This window comes from Pseudophryne corroboree, chromosome 8 (assembly GCF_028390025.1).
Source record: "Pseudophryne corroboree isolate aPseCor3 chromosome 8, aPseCor3.hap2, whole genome shotgun sequence".
In the NCBI taxonomy this organism is placed as follows: domain Eukaryota; kingdom Metazoa; phylum Chordata; class Amphibia; order Anura; family Myobatrachidae; genus Pseudophryne; species Pseudophryne corroboree.
The window spans coordinates 281,683,161-281,707,237 of NC_086451.1; the positions used below are offsets into that span (position 1 = coordinate 281,683,161).

The following is a 24,077-nucleotide window of genomic DNA, read 5'->3' on the forward strand; positions in this document are numbered from 1 at the left end:
ACTTTGTTTCCAGTACACTGAAAGAGCTACTTAAACTGATTCCTTGAGTTATATTCAGCTTTTCACTATCATTTGTTACTTTTTCTTTTATACTGTAGATTACAAAGTCTCTACAAATCTTGCAATTTTCCTAATCCATCAGTAATAGTTCTGCAACTCATACTAGGAATTTTCCTTTTGCAATATAGATGCTGGTTTTGTTAATAGACTGCTCCCTGCAAAAAAACTTGCATAAACTTTGTAACAGATGTGGCAGTGCTCCAATTACACTTTTTTAATTGTATATATATATATATATATATATATATATATATATATATATCTTATTTGTAGGAGTCTAAATTAATGAAAGAGATATTCAATCCTGCTCAGCTGTTGATGCAGTCTCATTGCAACTGTGTATATATATATATATATATATACAGTATATACACAATTATACTCTCAATTTCCTTATTATATGAGGTTTTGCACCGCTTATATAAATTGCCTATTATGTCCTGCAACTTCTCTGTCCACATAACGGCTGCTGTGCAAGCTATGCATACTATCTCATTCACATTTCCATTGTGGAATTTAACATTGTGCTTAGTAATGAGTCACGCTAACTTCTCTAGCTTTTAACTGTATAAAAGTCTCTAGTAATATTCTTATACAGAAGGTTCCAAGTAGTCCTGATAACAGGAAACTTCCTAAGTCTTTAATTGAAGCCCCAGCTTTTTTCTTATACTGGATAATTGGCTTAATTTATCCTGAGACCTAGTGGCCCTATATATATATATATATATATATATATATATATATAGCTATATCAGTTCTTAGTCTATAGTTCTGCTTTCTATTAATTAAAATCAACGGTGTCAGAGGAGTTAACTGCAGGTGTATTGCATTTTAGTTTCACTTACACCTGTAGCTTCAGTCAGAATAGCAATCTGGACAGCGCTCCCCCCAACTCCTCCCTCAAAGGATCATTGGCTGGCTTGCCTGTCTATCTCGCATTCATCTCTGCCTCTTCCTGCTTGAACGCTATGAGCCTCCATACAGTGCCCATTCAGCTCACTCTCCGGGACCGCCTCAGGGAGCCTCTTAAAGTGAGTGTTGACAGCTGTCTGTCAGTGGCGCCTATTGCTCTGCTTCTAGCACAAAACAATGCTGCCAAAGACCTCACCGCCGCTGTATGTTTACAGCGCTTACAGCTCTAGGTGGTGGTGGGTCTCTGGTGTTAGTGCATCCATTAACTCCTATGCGCCCTCTGCTCTTTGGACTAGTTCCGGCTAGCCTGCCCTGTGGGGGCTGCACCAGCTAAGCCTCTGCCGCCGCTGTTTACAGCGCTTTCAGCTCCGGCAGCAGAGAGACTCCAGGTGATCAGCACCAACATGGGGATCAGCAGGCTGACTCGTCGCCGGCGGGGAGCGTCTTTTATATGCTTTACTCCACTGGCACGGGGACCCCTTCCTTGCACATGGCATCCACATTTACAAGCGCGCAGGGACCCCTCTGCACACGGTCACATTTATTACCGGTGCATGGGGATCCCTTTGCACTCAGCTCAATGAGTACCATCATGCGTAGGCTGTCTCCCTATTTCTATGCACAGCCTTTGAATCAGCAAGAGGAAATTACAGCAACAGCTACCTATACTCCTACCCAGCACTCCCATCTCTCACACTGTGCTGCTCTATGCTGCTCCCTCCCTTATACTCAATACATAATATAACACCTTTCCTCTATATATATATATATATATATATATATATACATTTGGCACACATGCACACATTATGTGCATCAATACAATAATACTGTATATATTTTAACGTTTCTTAAACATTTTATAAGCATATTACGAATCATGTGTTTATAACAAAGAAAATAATCTATAACCATGTTACACAAATAATAGTTCTTATTGTATTGTTTAACGTAAGACATGATCTCCCCTCTAAACACCATTTTGGAGTCCTACCAGAACAGAAGAGGGTCTTGCTGGGAATTCTCTAAATTATTTAATAAATAAGCATGCCAAGTAGATTCATGCATTGATCAAAATTCCAATGAATTAGCCACATGTCTTGGAAATCACCATTGATGAAAAGAACTTTTATCAACATTGTCAGAAATATAAACCCATACTAAAGCATGATATGATATACAACTGTGATTTTTGGTTGCAGAACTTGGAAATAAACAATGGGACATGCAAGGGAGGTAATCTATTCTAGAAAGAGATTCATGCGCAGTAGACAGGCAGACAAACTACTAATCAAAAGGGTGGTATGGTCTCCATGTATCTTTCAGGCCCAACTGTCATGCTAAAAAGGAAACATCAACTAACAATGGCATGGCAAAATTGCAGATTAAATTGAATGGCTAATTTAGCCCTAAGGGTAAATTGGGGATAAGGGTATGTGAACACATCTGTACGTGTACCTTGCCTAACTAAGACAGCCAAAGAAATGAAGTTTAAATTGCCTCCAACAATCAAAACAATGTGTTAATATAATTTAGCAAGTACTTTTTATATACTGTACATTAGGAACATTATACATATAGTATATCTAGCAATATGTATAATGATATTAACAATAGCAAATTGGCCTCCATGATCCAAAATACATTAATGAATAGTGCTTATTCAATAGTATGAGAACTTCCTGAGCTTTAGAGGTATATGTGGTGGAAGCAATAACCTTTCTTTGAAACATAGTAACATAGTAACATAGTATCTAAGGTTGAAAAAAGACAATTGTCCATCGAGTTCATCCTATTTGTGGTCTACTATGCACGATTATTTTGTATAAAATTTTGACTGAAGTTGATGACTGCCGTTACGTTTACCCCTCTTTTTTATAATAACCATAGTGCGTGACTATGCCTCATAACCCTGGATATCCTTATCCATTATGAATTTACCTAACCCATTCTTAAAGGTGTTGACTGAGTCGGCCATTACAACTCCCTCAGGCAGGGAATTCCAAACACGTATCGTCCTTACCGTAAAAAAAAATTACACCGTATTGTGCGGAATCTCCTCTCCTCTAACCTGAGCGAGTGTCCATGAGTTCTCTGTGTTGATCTAACCAAAAACAGGTCCTGCGCAAGATCTGTATATTGTCCCCTTACATATTTGTAAATGTTGATCATGTCCCCTCTTAATCTCCTCTTTTCCAGTGTAAACATGCCTAGTCTTGCAAGCCTTTCCTCGTATTCCAGCGTCTCCCTTAATTAGTTTGGTCGCCCGCCTTTGAACCTTTTCTAGCTCCAGGATATCCTTTTTGTAGTAAGGTGCCCAGAATTGTACACAGTATTAAAGGTGTGGCCTCACAAGTGATTTATAAAACGGGAGTATAATACTCTTGTCCTTAGCATCAATTCCCCGTTTTATGCATGCTAATATCTTATTAGCCTTCTTTGCTGCAGTCCTACTTTGGGTACTACTGCTTAGTTTGCTATCTATGAGGACACCTGAGTCCTTTTCCAATACAGAATCCCCTAATTTACCCCATTTAGTAGGTAGGTGTTATTTTTGTTCTTGTTACCACAGTGCATTACCTTACACTTGTCTGTATTGAAGCGCATTCTCCATTTCGCTGCCCAAGCTTCTAATTTAACTAAGTCATTCTAAAGCGACTCAGCATCCCCCTCCGCATTTATAACTTTACACAATTTGGTATCATCTGCAAAAATTGACACCATGCTCTCTGGACCTTCTGTTAGGTCGTTAATGAAAATATTGAACAATAGCGGTCCTAATACTGAGCCTTGCGGCACACCACTTAGTACTTCAGTCCAAGTTGAAAAAGATCCATTAACCACAACGCGCTGCTCCCCATTATCTAACCAGTTTTTGACCCAAGTGCATATTGTGCTCTCTAGTCCTGATTCTTGTAGCTTGTAGATAAGTCTCATGTGTGGTACAGTGTCGAATGCTTTGGCAAAATCTAAAAAGATTACATCCACCTCTTTACCCTGATCTAGGTTTGCGCTTACTGTTTCATAAAAGCCAAGTAAGTTGGTTTGACAGGATCTGTCCTTCATAAACCCATGTTGATTCCTTTTAATGACCTTATTGACTTCAAGGAACTTCTGAATACTATCTCTTAGAATACCTTCCAATACTTTCCCCACTATAGATGTAAGACTAACTGGTCTATAATTACCTGGTTCAGCTTTACTTCCCTTTTTGAATATAGGCACTACTTCCGCTATACACCAGTCTTTGGGAACCATACCTGATATTACTGAATCCTTAAAGATCAAAAATAGCGGTTTTGCCAGTTCAGAGTGAAGCTCCATTAGAACCCTTGGGTGAATACCATCGGGACCTGGTGATTTATTAATCTTTAAATGTTTTAATCAGTCAAAGACTACTTCCTCGCTTAAATAAGTACCTATCAGTGGGATATTCTCATTATTGAGATTATGTGTTAGTCCCTGAATTGGGTCCTCTCTAGTAAATACTGTTGAAAAAAACTCATTTAGTGTGTCCGCTATGTCATTATCATTTTTGCTTAAGACTCCCAACTTGTCTTTTAAAGGGCGTATACTCTCCTTCTTTAATCTCTTGCTATTAATGTATTTAAAGAATTTTTTGGAATTCGCTTTGCTTTCCTTTGCTACTAGTTTTTCAGTTTCTACTTTAGCTGCTCTTATTTCCTTTTTGCATATTTTGTAACATTGCTTATAGTGCTGAAGTGACTCTGCTTCCCCGTCAGATTTGTATTTTTTTAAATGCTCGCCTTTTCTTGCCCATAAGTTCCTTTATCTTTTTGTTAAGCCACATCGGTTTATGATTTTTATTCCTTTTTTTGTTGCTCGTAGGAATAAATTTGAGTGTATTTTTAGCTAGCAGGAATTTTAGTACCTCCCATTTCTCCGTAGTATTTTTCCTAAAAACAAACCTTTCCATTCAATATCCCTGAAAAATACCCTCATCTTTTCAAAATTCGCTTTGCTAAAGTTTAGAGTCCTAGTTGAGCCAGTAAAGGCTGTTTATGAAAAGTGATATTGAATGTGACCATATTGTGGTCGCTGTTTCCTATGGGTTCCCCTACTATAATACCTGATACCAAATCCCCATTGTTTGTTAATACCAGGTCTAAGATTGCATTGTACCTAGAGGGTTCCTCAATTAGTTGAACTAAGTAGTTATCACGAAGTGTGTTTAAAAACATATTGCCCCTAGCAGTATCACATGAATCGTTTTTCCAGTTTATCTCTGGATAGTTAAAATCTCCCATCACTACTATGTCTCCTACTCCTGCTGCTCTTTCAATTTGCTTTAGTAACAATTCCTCATCAGATACGTTGATACCAGGCGGCCTATAGCATACACCCAATACTAACTTTTTTATTCCTTTTTCCCCCGCATGCAATTTCTACCCATAATGTCTCGACAGTGTCTCCATTCCCATCCTGAATATCTTCCCGTATATCAGGTTTTAAAAATGGCTTTACGTAAAGACACACCCCTCCACCCATTTTATTTAGTCTGTCTCTCCTAAACAGTGTATAGCCCTCTAGATTGACTGTCCAATCATGAGATTCGTCCCACCAAGTTTCAGTAATGCCTATATCATACTGTTTGCTTGCTGCAAGTATTTCTAGTTCACCCTTTTTACCAGTAATGTTTCTAGCGTTTACATACATACAACTAAGATAAGTATTTTCCCTTGCGTTAGGGTCATCTTTCACCTTATGTAGCAATGATGACCTTTAATCATCATTGGTTAGTGCTTTGGTAAAATCTCTTTTAGTATCCATGTTAGTAACCTTAACGCCTGCTCTTATCCTCCCCGCAACTTCTCCCCCATTTCATTTACTACCGCCATCCCCACTATTCTCACTGCATGACCCGTAGTTTCTAGCTAAACCCTCCCCCCAGGCTCCTAGTTTAAAATCTCCTCCAACCTTCTAACCATCCTTCCCCCCAGCACAGCTGCCCCCTCCTCAGTCAGGTGCAATCCGTCATGACAAAAGAGATGGCGCCTGACTGAGAAGTCCGCCCAGTGTTACAGCAACACAAACCCCTCTTTCCTGCTCCAATCCCTACGCCACACATTTACCTCCCTAATCTCCCTCTGCCTCCCTGGACTAGCGCATGGCACGGGTAATAATTCTGAGAATATTACCTTAGATGTCCTTGCCTTAAGTTTCTTTCCTAAGTCCCTATAGTCTTTCTTAAGGACATCCCACCTTCCGCTAACTTTGTCATTGGTGCCAACGTGCACCAAGACCACTGGGTCTTTCCCAGCCCCTCCCAACAATCTATCTACCCAGTCCACGATGTGCCGTACCCGAGCACCCGGGAGACAACAGACTGTACGGCGATCACGGTCCCGGTAGCAGATTGCCCTATCTGCCTTCCTGATGATAGAATCCCCTACCACCACAATCTGACTAGGTACCTCACTATCTTTTATCCCAACCACGCCAGAGGGACCGTTCCTCTGGATGCTAGAGGGAGCAGTCTCCTCCGGCACCGTCATTTCTTCACTATCATCCGCCGATTCCTCATTCAGTCGGGCAAATTTGTTCGGGTTTGATAGTTCGGAGATGTCGAGCCTCCCCCTCTTTTTCTTCCTTCTAACTCTTACCCAGCTGGCTACCTGATCATCATCCTCTTCTACCAGTGACCCCTCTCGCAACTCCTCCACTGTTCTGTCTAAACTTCGCTCGAGATTGTGAATCTTCCTCAGTCGCGTAATGGTTTGCTCTAGATCAGTTACCTGGGCTTCCAGGGCAACTGTTCGCACACACCTCGTGCATATGTAATCACACTGGGCCGGTAGCTCCATGTGTGCATACATCTTGCACGACATACACTGAGTGAGGTCCCCAATCACAGCCCCTCCCAAATTGTTTGTAAGGTCTAAACCCCTGTTACTCTTAAAGAAAAACCAGCAAAAAGAAAAAGTAGAAGACCAACAATCTCACTTATACAATAATTAAGCTGGCTTATACTTTTCTATCTTTGTGCGGTTCTTGGTCCTTCACTTTTATGCAGCCGTAGTACTCTCTCCTGTGGCACCGATACTCCACTTAGCAGTTGCAGTTGTTCAAGCTCACTGCACCTCCTTTTCACTCGGCTTCCAGCTCCTGCTTTTGCTGTTACCAACTCACATAAACTTACAAATCCAAGCAGCACTTTAAAATACAAGCCCTTACAATGACCTTTTTCTTTTCAGTTTAGCTGTTTCTGCATCTGGAAGGTGTGCCTCCTTTAAGGCTACATTAGATAAATATTCAATTTATGGAGATAGGTGAAGACGCTTCAAATTATATGTGAGAGTTAATACCTCCAATATTTCTTGAGCTCAACGTCAAAAAGACTATAGGAGGAGAGGAAAGAGGGATATGTAAAGCCACATTCTGCTTCACATGCAGTATGCGCATGCACTGCGCCACACAGCACACACTTTTATATTACGATTGCATATTGATTGACAATGGCGGGCACGGGCGATGCAGAGTTAGGTGGGAATGGTCTGGACAACACATGTGGGCATATATAGTATCATCAAATAGGCAAACTGCTCCCAGTTGATGTTCTCCTCCTGCTTCTTGTATCTGAGACAAACACAGACCTAGGAGGATATAAACCTCTAATCCCTGGACACTACCAAGTATACCAGAGTTTAAGAGGTAATAAAATATAATTGTGCAGTAGTTCTTAAAAACATAACAGGGTTTAATACCAATTGCACTTACAATAGGAAATAAAACAACAGCATGATAAAATACTCCATTCGTGGCAAAACAGCAGACAAGAACAAGACTTCTGTCACCTTCCCAAATGAAACCAGATGGGGGAAAAGAGGGGGTGAAGTCCAGAATTTCACCTCCTGGAACAGGATCTCCTGATGTCCGTTTTTCACCTGGAGTCACACCGAAAAACAGTCCTGCTTAACGCATTTGAGACTGTGATGGTCCTTCATCAGAAGCATACTTCTGATGAAGGACCACCACGGTCTGAAATGCGTTATGTTATGTTTTTAAGAACTACTGCACTATTAATACACAGCAGCAATGAGGACCCTTAGACAATCCCAACTAATATAAATTAGTGTATTCTGACGCAACTGTTTGAGCAACACAGTACTGTAGAACATCTGCGTTAGATAATCTGTTTTGTACTTTATGAGAATGGATGACTGCTACTGTACCATTTACAGATCTACTGTATCAAAGCGACTGCAGTTCTCTAACTGATTTTCATATACAGTACAGTATTGTGTTGTACATTTATTGTAACCTGACCTCCCTCCCTGTCTACTGTATGAACTGTGCATGCTCCCAGGGGGGAAGTGAGAAGTGGGATAGGGGTATGGAGCGGTGGTGGCTAAATACCGTGTTTTGCGATATGAGCGTCCAAGTCCTTTACGGCATAAACAAACACCAATGGGAAGGAATCACTGCTTACAGTACTTTTACACATGAGCTTGTGTATCTTCCATGAAGCAGCGTGGGCAAGCAGTGAAGTCTTCTGCCTCCCATACTGAGAGTCACAAATTTGATTCCCAACGTGCAACTGTATTTTTTTTTCTGACACTCACTCATTATTATTATTATTATTATTATTATTATTTTTATTCTATTGTTATATACCTTCACATTCAATAGAAGTGTGCACACTTCTAGCCATTACAGCAGAGTACATTACAAGCTCTTCATGCTATTTATTATTCAAATACAAAATACTGTACAGAGATGCTAAGCACGGTAATTTGGCATCCAGGAACTTAGGGAGGAGCTTTTATCTCTCCCCATTATACTTAGAAAGATAACACTTGGCGCTGTAGCCTTTACAGCAGAGTACGTTACAAGTTGTATGTGCTATTTAGTACTGAAATACAAAATACTTTACAAAGATGCTAAACACAGTGATTTGGCATCCAGGAACTTAGGGTGAAGCTTTTATCTTTCCCCGATATACTTAGAAAGATAACACTTGCTGCTGTAACCTTTAAAGCAGAGTACATTACGAGTTGAGCTATTTAGTACTCAAATACAAAATACTGTACAGAGACTCTATATAGAGTGATTTGGCATCCAGGAACTTAGGGAGGAGCTTTTATCTTTCCCCATTATACTTAGAAAGATAACACTTGCCTCTGTATGTTACAAGCTGTTCATGCTATTCAGTACTTAAATGCAAAATACTGTACCTAGATACTAAGCATGGTGATTTGGCATCCAGGAACTTAGGGAGGAGCTTTTATCTCTCCCCATTATACTTATAAAGATAACACTTGCTGCTGTAGCCTTTACAGCAGAGTACGTTACAAGCTGTTCGTGCTATTTAGTACTTAAATGCAAAATACTGTACAGAGATACTAAGGATGGTGATTTGGCATCCAGGAACTTATGGAGGAGCTTTTATCTCTCCCCATTATACTTAGAAAGATAACACTTGCCACTGAACGTATAAGCTGTTCATGCGTATCAGTACTCAATTGCAAAATACAGTACAGAGATTCTAAGCACAGTGATTTGGCATCCAGGAACTTAGGGAGGAGCTTTTATCTCTCCCCATTATACTTGGAAAGATAACACTTGGCGCTGTACATTACAAGGATGTTTGTGCTATTTAGTACTCAAATAGAAAATACTGTACAGAGATACTAAGAACAGTGATTTGGCATCCAGGAACTTAGGGAGGAGCATTTATCTCTCCCCATTATATTTATAAATATAACACTTGCCACTGTAGCATTTACAGTAGAATACTGTACATTACAAGACGTTAGGACTCTTTAGTACTCAAATGATAAATACTGAACAGAGATGCTAAGCCCCGTGATTTGGCATCCATGAACTTAGGGAGGATCTTTTATCTCTCCCCATTATACTTAATACTACAGGATTTGGATGCTCACATATCCCTAACATCAATAGACCATACTGTACCTGTAACACTTTCGTTTGCATCTGTATATGCTGTAGTGTTTGCATCTGTACTGTATATACTGTTATATACTGTATGACAAACTGTAGCATATTGTAGTATAATGAGATGCACAAGTAAAGTAGTTCTTACACTGTAGTTCAGTATTGTATTTTAATGGAGACCACACGCATGCGCAATGGTGAGTTTAAAAAGCGACATCTGGTGGATGATCGCAGGGATTACAGTCAAAGGTAACACCAAATGCTCTGAGCGCCTCCCTATGACTAGGCAAGCCTCCTTGCACCCAGGCACGCTTGGTATGCCTGATCATGACTAACGCCTCAGCTAGCAAAGATAATGGAGGATCCATCTGTAGGTGTCAGTTTTCAAATATTGGGGTAGATATATTAAGCCTGGAGAAGGCATACAGAAGTTATAAAGCAGTGATAAGTGCAAGGTGATAACGCACCAGCCAATCATTAAGGATTTGAAAAATGACAGTAAGGAGCTGACTGGCTGGTGCGTTATTACCTTGCACTTATCATTAATTTATTACTTCTTTATGCCTTCTCCATGCTTAATACATCTGCCCCCTTCTTGAGTTTTATTAATGAATGACTTCACCATAATATTAATAAATGGAATACCTATGCATGTAAAAAATGTAATTGAAAATCGAAACATTGACAATGTAATATATTTTCACAAAGTGCCACAGTGCATTTTAGTAATGGCAACATGATTTGCCAAGTGTAATATTAATTCTTGTTATCTGTATGCAGAATGTGTAAATAAGCAAAAATTGTTTATAATTCAATTAATTGATGTAAATTAATTTAATTCAATGAACCAATAAAATAACACATAATCTTATAGCAAATTCGTACTTCAAGGGTCATCTTTTCTAACAGTGCATTCAATTACAAAGAGTTACTGCTGTTAATATTATAGAGGGGTAAAACCTTTGCTACAGCGCAGAGGTGTAACTAGAACTTTGTGGGCGCCATAGCAAAATCTTAAAAGGGCCCCTCCATAAAAAATTGGCTCCCCACATGAAAAAAACATACCCTGCACTGTAGGCCCACCCCCTCAGCACCCTACTGCAGTGCGGTACAAGTTATTACCTGCTAGAGGGAATAGAGAGACACAGGACAGAAGGGAGGGGATATGGAAACAGAGGGCGGTGAGGAGGGAATAGAGAGATGCAGGGAGTTAAGGAGAGGATAGGGAGGTGCAGAGTCATAGGGAGGGGATAGATTGATGCAGGGTGGAAAGGTTGGGATATAAAGTCGGGTACACGCACAGGAAGGGAGACAGAGGGGAGCTCAGGCACCCAGTGAAGATGTTGGTAGGGAGAGGTATCAGCGATGATGATAGGAGGGAAGTGCTGAGGTGGAGACATGCAATGCAGCTTCCCCCTCCCTCCTCCTACCAGGAAGATAACAGCTGGGACCCGAATCCAGCACACTACCACTTGTAAAAAGAATATGAAAAAAAAAAAAAATGGTGCAGTGTGGATGTTTGCCTGGCCTTTGACCCCCCCCCCCAAAGTGGCCGGGCCCAATAGCAGATGTAGCCTCTGCACCCTCTGTAGTTACGTCACTGCTACTGAGCTCTTAGGCCTAATGCAGTAAGTAATGATTTCTCAGCATAGGTCGACTTATGTGCTTTAATTTTAGTAAAGAGAAAAAAGAATTAACATTTACACAAAATACTTGTTTCTAACTAATTTCATACTAAACTTTGTTGGCGGAAATAATTTCTTTGTGGTATCTATGTAATGTGCATCAAAAGTACACTGATGCCTTAAACTTAGTTAAATGTGTTAATGAAGATATAGGCCGGGATGTAGTTGGAGCCGATAATGGCAAAATGTCCAATGTTTGCGGCTAATGCATTAGCGGCTGCAAAGCATCTTTTTTAGATGCTTTTGGCTGTAAAGTAGAGAGCCCGATAAAAAGTCAGATCCAGATGTTATGGCCATGTTAAGTTTACAACTCAGCCGATGTAATGGAGTACTATATTGCAAGTTGGACACAAAATAGCTCTAAACCTCTCAAAAAAATTAGTTGGTCATAAATGCCATGTGGTGTTCGCACAATTGGTGGAGGAAGATGACGATCTCCTCCACATTGGGAATGTTGGGCTGTGGCCTGGGCAGTGGTGATTGCAGCTGCTCTGGTGGTGGCACATAAGGCGTATGCTCCACAGGAGTGAGGATGATAGTGGTGTTATTGTCCTCCTCCTTGTCTTCTCCCAGTGAATAAGCCACCAGCCCTGGAAGTGGCAGGCCTAGAGCAGCTGGTGATGGAGGAAGCAGCGGTGCTAGGAGCACATGAGAAGATCCTGCAAAGGAATCAAAAAGATTAAATTAATTCACTTGTAATGGGGACTAAGAACAACCTACATTTATCTGAAATGCATATCAATGCACACGCTTAAAAAACCATGCTAGCTGATTGCATAACATTAACTTGTATACACGAATTGTGAAATCTCTTTTCAGGGACCCTTTTTTAACAAAAACACTACTTCACATATAAGTTTAAGGTAGGATACAGTCTCTTAAACCCTGATGTGTTTGTATCCACATCATGCAGGCCCAAATATGCCACAATTGTATTTTAAAGAGTGGTAACTGGGCATCCACTTTCCTTACATATGGCCGCAGAACCATGTAATAAGTGTAATGTGTGTGTGTTTTTTTCCAAAGACGCTTACCAGCCTCATCTGTATCCGTATCTTGCAGCAGTCTTTTCGGTGGAGCTCTAAGCTGTCGTACAGCAGCTGTGGAGGGAAAAAAATATTTAATCAAGCGTGAAAGGTATTCCTATGATAAACAACAGTTTCTGTTAACTTATGAGGATGAGGTGGGGAAGCTGGGGGCTCCGTGTGCACTATGGGGGTCATTCTGACCCGTTCGCTCGATGCTTTTTAACACAGCAGAGCGAACGGGTCCCTACTGCGCATGCGCCTTCGCCGTAGTGCGCCAGTGCATGGCAGATGTCTGAAGGCCATAGCAGGGATGCGATAGCCTCTGCCTGATTGACAGGCAGAGGCGATCGCTGGGCAGGAGGGTGCGGAACGGCGGCGTTTGGCCGACGTTTTGTGGGTGAGGTCCGGCCAACGTAGGTGTGGCTGGACCGAATGGGGGGTGGGCCACAGCAGCTGCGTGGCATCACACACAACCGTTGCGGGCTGGGGAGCGATTAGTAGCTCCCAGCCAGCACGCTAAAGCTGCACTGGCCTGGAGCTACTCTTGAAGTGCAAAGGCATCATCGCTGTGTGATGCCTGTGCACTTCTGCGGGGGGGGGGGGGGCGGACTGACATGCGGGGCGGACTAGCCCTGTGCTGGGCGTCCCCCCACATGTCAGGGAAGATGATCGTAGCTGTGCTAAATTTAGCACAGCTACGATCAACTAGGAATGACCCCCCATGTGCACTCCTGGGATGACCTATGGAGGGATGATTGGTCTGTACTCCTCCTCGAAGACCTTGTAGTGGACCGGTGGGGCTTGTCCATCTTGGCCTTCAGAAACCTCTTGATGTCTCCATATCTCTTCTTCACATATTTCAGGCCCCGAAGGCTGGAGGTGACTGCATTGACTGCATCCTAGATTGACCTCCACATGGCCTACTTCCAGGAAGCAGGGGTCCTGTATGCCTGGGTACCCAGCATATGTTGTGGGTACACCTGCACCTTGGCAAGGACTACAGCGTAGCTCTTTTCAAATGAATACCTCACACTGTGCACAGCCCTGGTCCTGCCATGTGCTGATGTCCCAACCTCTTCATCCTCCTCTTCAATGTCCTCCACAGCAGTCTCCTGCACCTCCTCCCCCCCTCCTGCCTCTATGTCAGACACAGGCTGCTGTTGGGACATGGAGTCCTCCTTCTCCTTTAACAGCCTCCTCTCTCTATCCACTTGCCTGGATGCCATGCCTATTCAGAAAACACCAAACACTGCAACCTCCCCACTCTTAAACCACCTGCTCTTTCCAAAATGCCTACAACTTTTCAAACAACTAAACGGAGGGTGTGGGGTTAATATAGGGTGTGTGATGCTTCAATCATGTGACTTTTGGGGGCCAATGGGTGACTTTCTCTCACACTGTGAATCTCCTACACTAAAAAATGCATTCCAGTAGGTCAAAAAATGATGCACATACATTTAACATGCATTCTGGTTGGTCCGTAACTATTGGACATTTTCTAGTCTAAATACTGTGTCACCTCGGATCCGAGACTCTGTAGCGGGGAAATTGACGCACACCATTACATCGCCCGAGTTCTGGGAAATAGATGCACATTTATAATGTCTAATGTAGTGCATTAATTTCCCTGGTGGCATTATCAGCTAACATTACATCCCGGCCATAGTCTTTGAGACTTTAAAATAACACATTTAAGAAATGTGTTTCTTTATTTCAGACATTTCAGAAATGATTGTGAAATACATTCTGGTCCTATTAGAGACAAAAAATGCCAAAGCGCTGTTCTAATTTTCTATGTAGATATCTGACATTTCAAACAAATGAACATGTCATGATATGCCATTATATTTCTTTTCATTTAAACTACTTAACATTACCATGGAGATGTTTCAAAATAAAAGTTACTGTACAAAAGCAAAGCTGGAAAATGAAAGATAAAAGCCTTAAGATTATGCAGCTTGGATTCTTAGGACCTTTCCACCTAGTTTCCAGAGTCTGTGTTGTTTGTGTTTTGGATCCGGCGCTCTATGTAACCTTGAAAAACTCTTTTGATGGGACAGTGTTCTGCTATAGTAGTTACTTCACAGATATAACAGAGATGAAAACCAAAAATTAACAGTTTTGTACCTAAGGGATAGAGGTGTACAAATTGGAGGAAGACCCAGTGGGCACCAAACAAGTGCAACCAATAATAGAGTTTGTGCAGTGCATGAATACTACCAAATCACAGATACCCAGTCCCAGAGTGAAACAGAGGGAGGAGAGAGTGTTACAGTCGGTTGTGTTGAAGGATATAGAAGAATTTCTGGGCTAAAGTTGGTGATAAAAGACATTTTCATATGGACTTTCTGACTACAACTGGGCCATTGTAAATAGGCCATTACAGACAGCATCTTAGATCACGGACATTTACTCCATAGGGGTTTGCGCTGTATCTATATTTACCCTATAGTCTTTGAGACTTTAAAATAACACATTAAAGAAATGTGTTTCTTTATTTCAGACATTTCAGAAATTATTGTGAAATACATTCTGGTCCTATTAGAGACAAAAAATGCCAGTGAGCTGTTCTAATTTTCTATGTAGATATATGACATTTCAAACAAATTAACATTCATGATATGCCATTATATTTATTTTCATTTAAACTACTTAACATTACCATGGAGATGTTTCAAAATAAAAGTTACTGTACAAAAGCAAAGCTGGAAAATGAAAGATAAAAGCCTTAAAAATATAAAATATTTTAATTTATAAAATAATACAGTAATAGGTTATAGATACAAACAACCGATAGATTGCAGAAGAAGAAAAACATAGTATTAGGTAAACATGAAACCAAAAGAAAGATCAACAGATATCAGAATAAATTTTGACAGCATCAATGTATAATTTGTAACTTAGTCACCTTTATATTGTGTGCATGCTATTTCAAATTTAGCATATATCACCATTCAGTGGCGGAACTTGCTGTGATGCATCCAGTGCATTGTACCGAGGCCCACCGCTATCAAGGGTCCCACAGCTACTGGTATTATAATGAGTCATATTGACTCATTATATACCCCTTGCCACTGTGCTGCTGGCCATAATGAGGAGAGGAGCAGAATTCTGCTGGGCGACAAGGAGGAAGGGGGAGGGGGACTCAGGGAGCTGTAACCGTGTAACGGGATCATCACCTGGCCTTAAGTTTCTGCCCCACTACCCAGCTGTCTCTATCTGGTGGTCAAGGGATAAAAGGTGGCGAGACAAACCGCACTAGATCGCTCCCGTCTCTACAGAAGACCTCCTAAGAGAGGAGGTGTATTTCAGCAGGAGACTGATGATATATATATATATATATATATATATATATATATGTATATATATAACCAACTACCTTATTATTTAGATTAGAAAAGAGTATCTTTCCAATAAATTTCAATGGTTGGTGGTGCAACCCAGAGTCAGAAATAGCACATTGTTATAGAAAGAAAAGAAGACTCTTTCTTGGGGGCACTCTTAATAATAGTACACCTGTATATGAAGAGTACTGTTATTATTAAAATATAACTTTTATTAGGTATGTCTAAAATATCAGAGATTGTGTATACAAATAATTTTTGCAGCAAAAGTCATACCCTGCTATTCAATTCGATGTAGAATTATTCCCAAAGTGGGTATTTTATGGGTTGTGAAAGCCCACAGTTGATGACCACAATCCTATCCTCGTTAAGACCTATATTGGTGCACTGCAGGGGAGGCAGATTTAATATGTGCAGAGAGAGTTAGATTTGGGTGGCGTGTGTTCAATCTGCAATCTAATTTGCAGTGTAAAAATAAAGCAGCCAGGATTTACCCTGCACAGAAATAAAATAACCCACCCAAATCTAACTCTCTCTGCACATGTTAAATCTGCCTCCCCTGCAGTGCACATGGTTTTGCCCAATTGCTAACTAAATTCCTGCTGCGATCAACTTGGAATTACCCCCATGGTTTTGCCAAACTGCTAACAAAGTTGCTGCTGAGATCAACTCTGAATTACCCCCAATGTTGAGAGGTATGCAATAAGAGGTCTCATTTACTGATATTTTTCAGAAACAACATAATAAAGATAATTATATATTTGTCACATATCTGTATTCCTAAATTTAAATAAACTGTGTGCACATTACAGTATATTGATGATCCAGCCATAAAAAGGTTCAAATATAATTGCAAAATAAATTAGGAGCACCTGCTAATCTGTGTTCAATTAAGTAACAGCTGCATTTATTCCTGTAGGGCGTTCAAAAGTAGCAATGTAACAGTAATTCTTAGTTCATGCCAAAAATAGTAAGAGGAAAAATTGTTTTAATGGGAATACTAAGGGGGTTATTTATCAAAGCTTGGAGATAGATAAAACTGTGAGAGATAAATTACCAATCAATTAACTGTTAACTATCATTTTATCAAACACAGCATGTTTTTTCAACACCACAACCAGTACGAACACATTGGTTGGTGTACAATCATATATTTGAAAGTACAAATTAAACAAAGTTGTATTGAAATTAGTGTTAATAATGTAAAATCTGACAAGAGGAAGTACACATGGGAGGTCATTCCGAGTTGTTCGCTCGCAAGGCGATTTTAGCAGAGTTGCTCACGCTAAGCCGCCGCCTACTGGGAGTGAATCTTAGCATCTTAAAATTGCGAACGAAGTAATCGCAATATTGCGATTACACACCTCGTAGCAGTTTCTGAGTAGCTTCAGACTTACTCGGCATCTGCGATCAGTTCAGTGCTTGTCGTTCCTGGTTTGACGTCACAAACACACCCAGCGTTCGCCCAGACACTCCTCCGTTTCTCCGGCCACTCCTGCGTTTTTTCCGGAAACGGTAGCATTTTTTCCACACGCCCATAAAACGGCCTGTTTCCGCCCAGTAACACCCATTTCCTGTCAATCACATTACGATCGCCAGACCGATGAAAAAGCCGTGAGTAAAATTACTAAGTGCATAGCAAATTTACTTGGCGCAGTCGCAGTGCGGACATTGCGCATGCGCATTAAGCGGAAAATCGCTGCGATGCGAAGATTTTTACCGAGCGAACAACTCGGAATGAGGGCCATGCTGCATTGTAAATACCTGCTGTTCAAGTAAGCCGCAAAACGTATTAACTTCGCTGCATCTATAAAAAGTTGCAGAATAGTACAGTGAACTGTTGAAGCAGGCCAAATGTGAACTACATTAAAATCTGCAAGAAAAGTAGACCACATGCCATCACTCTTTTAAGCTAAGAGCAAAATACATTAACCAAAGGAATTACTAGCTAGTAAAGTTTTTTTATCTAGCAGTTAATAGCAGCATTGTTAAATAATAGCAGTTCCAATAAATAAATAAATAAGAAAAGTAGGCTATAAGGCCTTCAGTTTTCTCCTTGACCACTGGTACACCCAATATAAAAAAAATTACACCTGAACCAAAAAATGGACATCAGCACAAAGTGAACTGCTCTTGGGACCAACAATAAGGAAGTTATCAAGGTAATGAGCTAATTCATGGTTTCCATTAGCTGCTGAAATACACCAATGCAAGAATGAGCAAAAAAATTTCAAAACATGCACAATAGATGGCACATCATTTCTCAACAAAATAATTACCCTGAATTAGAGAAGTGCTCTGGACCCGATGATTTGGATTTGGATTAGTCTGTGGGATTTGGATTTGCCAAACAGCCATGATGGGTTTTGGATTTAGATTTTTTCAGAAATTGTCAAAAAACGACAAAATCACATACTGTATTTTTTGTATTTTTTTTGTCCCTAGAGTATTATTAACCACAATAACATTAATTTCCAGTCATTTGCAAACAATTTTGACCACCTTATAGCTCACAATGTTGTTTTCATCCACTTTAGGTCAAAGTGTGCAGTGAGCTGGCTGGTTACTTACTACTAGGCGACAGAGCAGCAGCACAAACAGACGGCAGTTTGTAGCATATCTATGAAACACTGCCACACAGCAGTGGGTTAAATGAACGGTGATGCAAGATGGAATTGTCCTTGTACACTCCCACCCAACCTTATGTTGGATATTAAACAGGACATACACAGTTTGCTGCCTTAGTGGTTTTCAGTTTTTTTACACCTCTAAAGTTTGAGTGTCACGATCTATCATTGTCATGAGAGCCAGAAGATGCCTCACTAACAGTTGCAGAATCACCAGCTATAAATATAGGCCAAGCCCCGAGTCTTTCCTTGCCACTGTGAGATGTGTATATGGCATGTTGGCAATTTTAATTTTATCTGCAGAAACCAACTTTCTTTTTATAGAATTTGTCGGCAGATAAGAACCACTTGGCCCATCTAGTCTGCCCCCTTTTTTTTTTAATATTATTTTTATCTCTAACCTTATTTGATCCTTATTTCTTTGTAAGGATATCCTTATGTCTATCCCATGCATGTTTAAATTGCTCTACTGTCTTAGCCTCTACCACCTCTGATGGGAGGCTATTACACTTGTCCACTACCCTTTCTGTGAAATAATTTTTCCGCAAATTTCCCCTGAACCTCCCCCCCTCCAGTCTCAGTGCATGTCCTCGTGTCCTATTGCTTCTCTTCATTTGGAGAATGTTTCCCTCCTGGACTTTGTTAAAACCCTTGATATATTTGAAAGTTTCTATCATGTCCCCCCTTTCCCTTCTCTGCTCCAAACTATACATATTGAGATTTCTTAGTCTTTCTGGGTATGTTTTGTGATGTAGGCCATGCACCATTTTAGTTGCCCTCCTTTGTACAGTTTCTAATGTATTAATATCCTTTTGAAGATATGGCCTCCAGAACTGAATACAGTATTCTAGATGAGGCCGTACCAATGACCTATGCAGTGGCATTATTACTTCTTTCTTTCTGCTGCTGATTCCTCTCCCAATGCAGCCAAGCATCTGACTAGCCTTCCTCATTGCCTTGTTACATTGCTTACCTGCCTTTAAGTCATCTGAAATAGTGACTCCTAGATCCCTTTCCTCCTCAGTAGTTTCCAGTATAGTGCCATTAATACTGTATTTAGCTTTAGGATTTTTGAGACCCAAGTGCATGATTTTGCATTTTTTGGCATTAAACTGTAATTGCCAGACTCTTGACCATTCCTCTAGTCTACCTAGATCCTCAATCATTTGTTTTACCCCACCTGGTGTGTCTACCCTGTTGCATACCTTTGTGTCATCTGCAAAAAGGCATACTTTCCCTTTAATGCCATTTGCAATGTCACCAATAAAGATATTAAAAAGCACTGGTCCAAGTACAGATCCCAGGGGTACTCCACTGGTAACATTTCCCTCCTGTGAATGCACTCCATTTACCACAACTCTCTGTTTTCTATCCTTCAACCAAGATCTAATCCATTCAATAATCCTAATATCCAATCCCAAACTTTCAAGTTTATTTAGCAGTCTGCGATGTGGAACTGTGTCAAAAGCCTTACTAAAGTCTAGATAAGCTATATCCATGGCTCCACCTTTATCCATCACTTTAGTCACACAATCAAAAAAGTCAATAAGATTTGTTTGACATGATCTCCCCCCAGTGAATCCATGCTGTTTGGGATCCAGTAAATTGCCGGATTTGAGATAATCTACAACTCTTTCTTTTAAGAGTGTTTCCATCAATTTCCCTACTACTGATGTAAGACTCACTGGTCTGTAGTTGTTTGCCTCTTCCTTGCTTCCACTTTTGTGCAGTGGGACTACGTTTGCTCTTTTCCAGTCCCCTGGAATTACTCCTGTAGCTAATGACTGGTTGAATAATTCTGTCAATGGTGCTACCAGCACCTCTTTAAGTTCTTTTAGTATCCTTGGATGTATCCCATCTGGCCCCATAGATTTGTCCACTTTCAGCTTTGAGAGTTCTGTTAGGACCTTCTCCTCTGTAAATGTACTTGTTTAATTTTCCTGAATATCCCTGCAACTTAACTGTGACCCCTTCCCCTCTCTTTCAGTAGTAAATTCTGAGCAAAAATAATCATTAAGATGATCTGCTATTAAATTGTCTCTTTCAACAAGACTCCCAGTGTCCGTCTTTAGTTTTATAATTCCGCCTTTTGTTTTTCTCCTTTCGCTTATATACCTAAAAAAAGTTTTGCCTCCTTTACCCACTGACTGGGCCATTTTCTCCTCAGCTTGTGCCTTTGCACATCTGATTACCTTCTTTGTCTCCTTCTGTCTAACAAGATATATCTTTTTGTCTTCATTATTTTGTGTCTGCTTATATTTCCTAAAAGCCATCTTTTTTGCTCTCACAATATTTGCTACTTCTTTTGCAAACCACACTGGCTTCATTTTCCTTGTGTTTTTCCTAACAGTTTTGATACAAAGGTCTGTTGCCTTCAATATTGCACATTTTAATGTTTCCCACCTCTCCTGCACTGTTTCCAAGTTCCTCCACTCTGCCAAAGAATCGCTTACACATTTTCCCATCCCTACAAAATCAGCCTTCCTAAAATCCAACACCTTTGTTTTTGTATGGGACGAGTCAGTCTCTGTCTTAATGCTGAACCATACTGCTTGATGATCACTGGATCCCAGGTTTTCACCCACTTTTACGTCCGATAATCTGTCTCCATTTGTAAGTATTAAGTCTAATATTGCGTCTTTCCGAGTGGGCTCCCTCACCAATTGGTGGAGGGATGCTCCCTGAAGGGAATTTAAAATGTTCCTACTTCTAGTGGAACTAGCAACAGACACCTCCCAGTTTACATCAGGAAGATTAAAGTCTCCCATGATTATTACCTCTCCTTTTAATGCCATTTTAGTTATGTCCTGCAATAGGTTCTTGTCAAGTTCCTCTTCCTGACCTGGTGGCCTGTATATCACGCCAATACGAATAATCAACTTTTCCCCTGTTTCTATGGTCACCCAAAGGGCCTCAGTTTTTTCTTCAATACTTTGTATTAATGTAGTATTTATGGTATTTTTTACATACATTGCTACCCCTCCTCCGATTTTTCCAATTCTGTCCTTCCTAAATAAAGTTTTTCTTACTGCTTGAGATCTTTTTTCTTTACCAGTTGTGTAAACTCTCTATGCCCTTGAGCATCAGCGTTAGTACTAGATGACATTAAATCAGCATCATGACTGATTGCTGCAGCTGGAGCACTAGTATTTGGTTCTATAAACTGATTGTTATCAATTTTTCAATTCACAGATCACAATTCACAAATTAGGGGTGCAGTGCACACAACAAACAATGTAAAGAGCAAAGATTTTTTTTTTTTGGCGAGGCAGCCTGTCCCACACTGCGTGGAATCAGACCGCTTTCACACATCATATTATACAACTATGGTGTACTGGGGTGCAGTGCACACAACAAACAAATTTATTCTTGGGGGGACGCACCTTGTCCCACACTGCGTGGAGTCAGACCGCTTTCACACACATTACTATATAACTATGGTGTAGTGGGGTGCAGTGCACACAACAAACTATTTTATTTTATTTTTTTGGGGACGCACCTTGTCCCACACTGCGTGGAGTCAACCGCTTTCCCACACGGTACTATATAACTATGGTGTACTGGGGTGTAGGGCACACAACAAGCAATTTTATTTTATTTTTTGGGGGATGCACATTGTTCCACACTGTGTGGAGTCAGACCGCTTTCACCCATGGTACTATATAACTCTGGTGTATGGTGATCACAACAAACAAGGTAAAGAAGAGCAAACAAACTATTTTTATTTGTTTTATTTTTTTTGGGTGGGATGCAGCTTGTCCCACACTGTGTGGAGTCACACCACTTTCACACACGCAGAGAGTGGGGCCTGCATATTCACTGTACTACCACTGTGATGGACTTAGGGGACTGGTCACTGGACACTGTGACAGCACCACAGCCCCTTAGATGGACAGTAACAACACCAAAAAAAAAACCACTAGCTGTGCTAGACACAATGAGTGACAGCCCCGATGGACACACTGACTGACAGCCCCAGATGGACACTCTGACTGACAGCCCCAGATGGACACTCTGACTGACAGCCCCAGATGGACACTCTGACTGACAGTCCCTGATGGGTCTGCACGTGTCCTAGACACTATGACTGACAGTCCCTGATGGACACTCTGACAGCCTCTGATGGACACTCTGACACAGTCCCGATGGATACGCTGACAGCCTGCCCTTAAAAGGACAGATTGACAACACACAACAGCAGAGTTCTGCACAGCGTGGAAGCATGCAGGGAAATTGCGCAGCGCTGCCAAGTCTTTATAGACTCGTAATCTCGTGAGAATCTGATGCAGGATTATGACGTTCGCCCTCTTCTGGGATACTGAGCCTGCCGCAATGTTCAGGCTCGCAAACATCGAGCCGGAATATGTTCTGAGCTGTTCGGACTCCGTGGAATCTGAACCGCTCATCTCTACCATGCATACAATAACCCATAAACCCTAAGGATTCTGAGTAAAGAGGAAGATGGCAAAAAGTTGTATCAATATTGGCATTAGTCATCATTTCTTCCTCACCAAAACCATGAACCAAAATCTCACCAAATGACTGATATTCTCACCAAATGACCGATAACTTTTCCTGGAATTTGTTTAGGAACAACAGCAAGGGGACAGATGAAAAGATCTTAAATAGGTGGGCAGGGAAAGGTCTGCACGTATCCTAGATTTACCTTGATTTAAACTTTGGCCCAAAAAATCATCTGGGAAATCACAATTTGTGATACTTCATAAAATTCACGATGACATTTCCTCAAACTGGAAATGAATACCAAATTTAAAGCTACAGTTCTTAATAAAAATGATGAAGATATATTGTCCAACCTGCATTCTAACACTTGTATTTGATTAGGGGACATGCCTTACTTAGTACTATTCCTGGGCTTGATATGACTACCAGTCCCAGAGGCTGAAGTTTTGATGCAGCCCTTTGCATGGAGCCCACCATCACATATGGTGCACAGGTGTCGATACCAACAATTGAAACCTCAAGAACACTATTGAATGCATATCAATTTCCACAAAATGTTGTGTCTGTCCCTAGACAAACACTGCATTGACAGTGTTTAAAGCCAGATGACTCAAAATAAGGCCATCGTTGTTTTGCAGGTACAGCAGAGGATTGTGAAAACAATTGTTGTAGGGGGTGGATCCACAGCGCCTGTAATAGAAACCAAGAGAATCCTTAGATAAACTGTATTGACAGAAGACAAAATGACAGTTGATAAAGGTGCAGGAGCCCAACTTCACACTCTGGTGCAAACATTAAGAAACCTAATAAGCAATATGAGCAGACAAAACAGGGTGGAAAGTGACAGAAGAAAGCCAAAAGGATATAAGAAAGGGAAACCCAAAAAAGACTATTGATAAGGAGATCCCAAAGCAAGAGCAAGATAGGGTGATGGATATGAAAAAAGGTAGGCTGGTATCAGGGCTGGACTGGGACTAAAAATAGCAGGGCCATAACTATATGTGTGCTAGCGGTGCCTGGCACACAGTGCCAGAGTTG

General features: G+C 40.8%; 1 long non-coding RNA gene across 2 annotated transcripts in view; it reads left to right on the forward strand.

Annotated features, from left to right (window-relative positions):
• Positions 1–1,021: 1,021 nt before the first annotated feature.
• LOC134947719 (uncharacterized) overlaps positions 1,022–24,077 on the forward strand; it is a 49,417-nt gene continuing 26,361 nt past the window's right edge. For both annotated transcript variants that reach the window (XR_010182722.1, XR_010182721.1), the window contains exon 1: positions 1,022–1,091. This is a non-coding gene — a long non-coding RNA (uncharacterized LOC134947719). The remainder of the gene's footprint in view (positions 1,092–24,077) is intronic.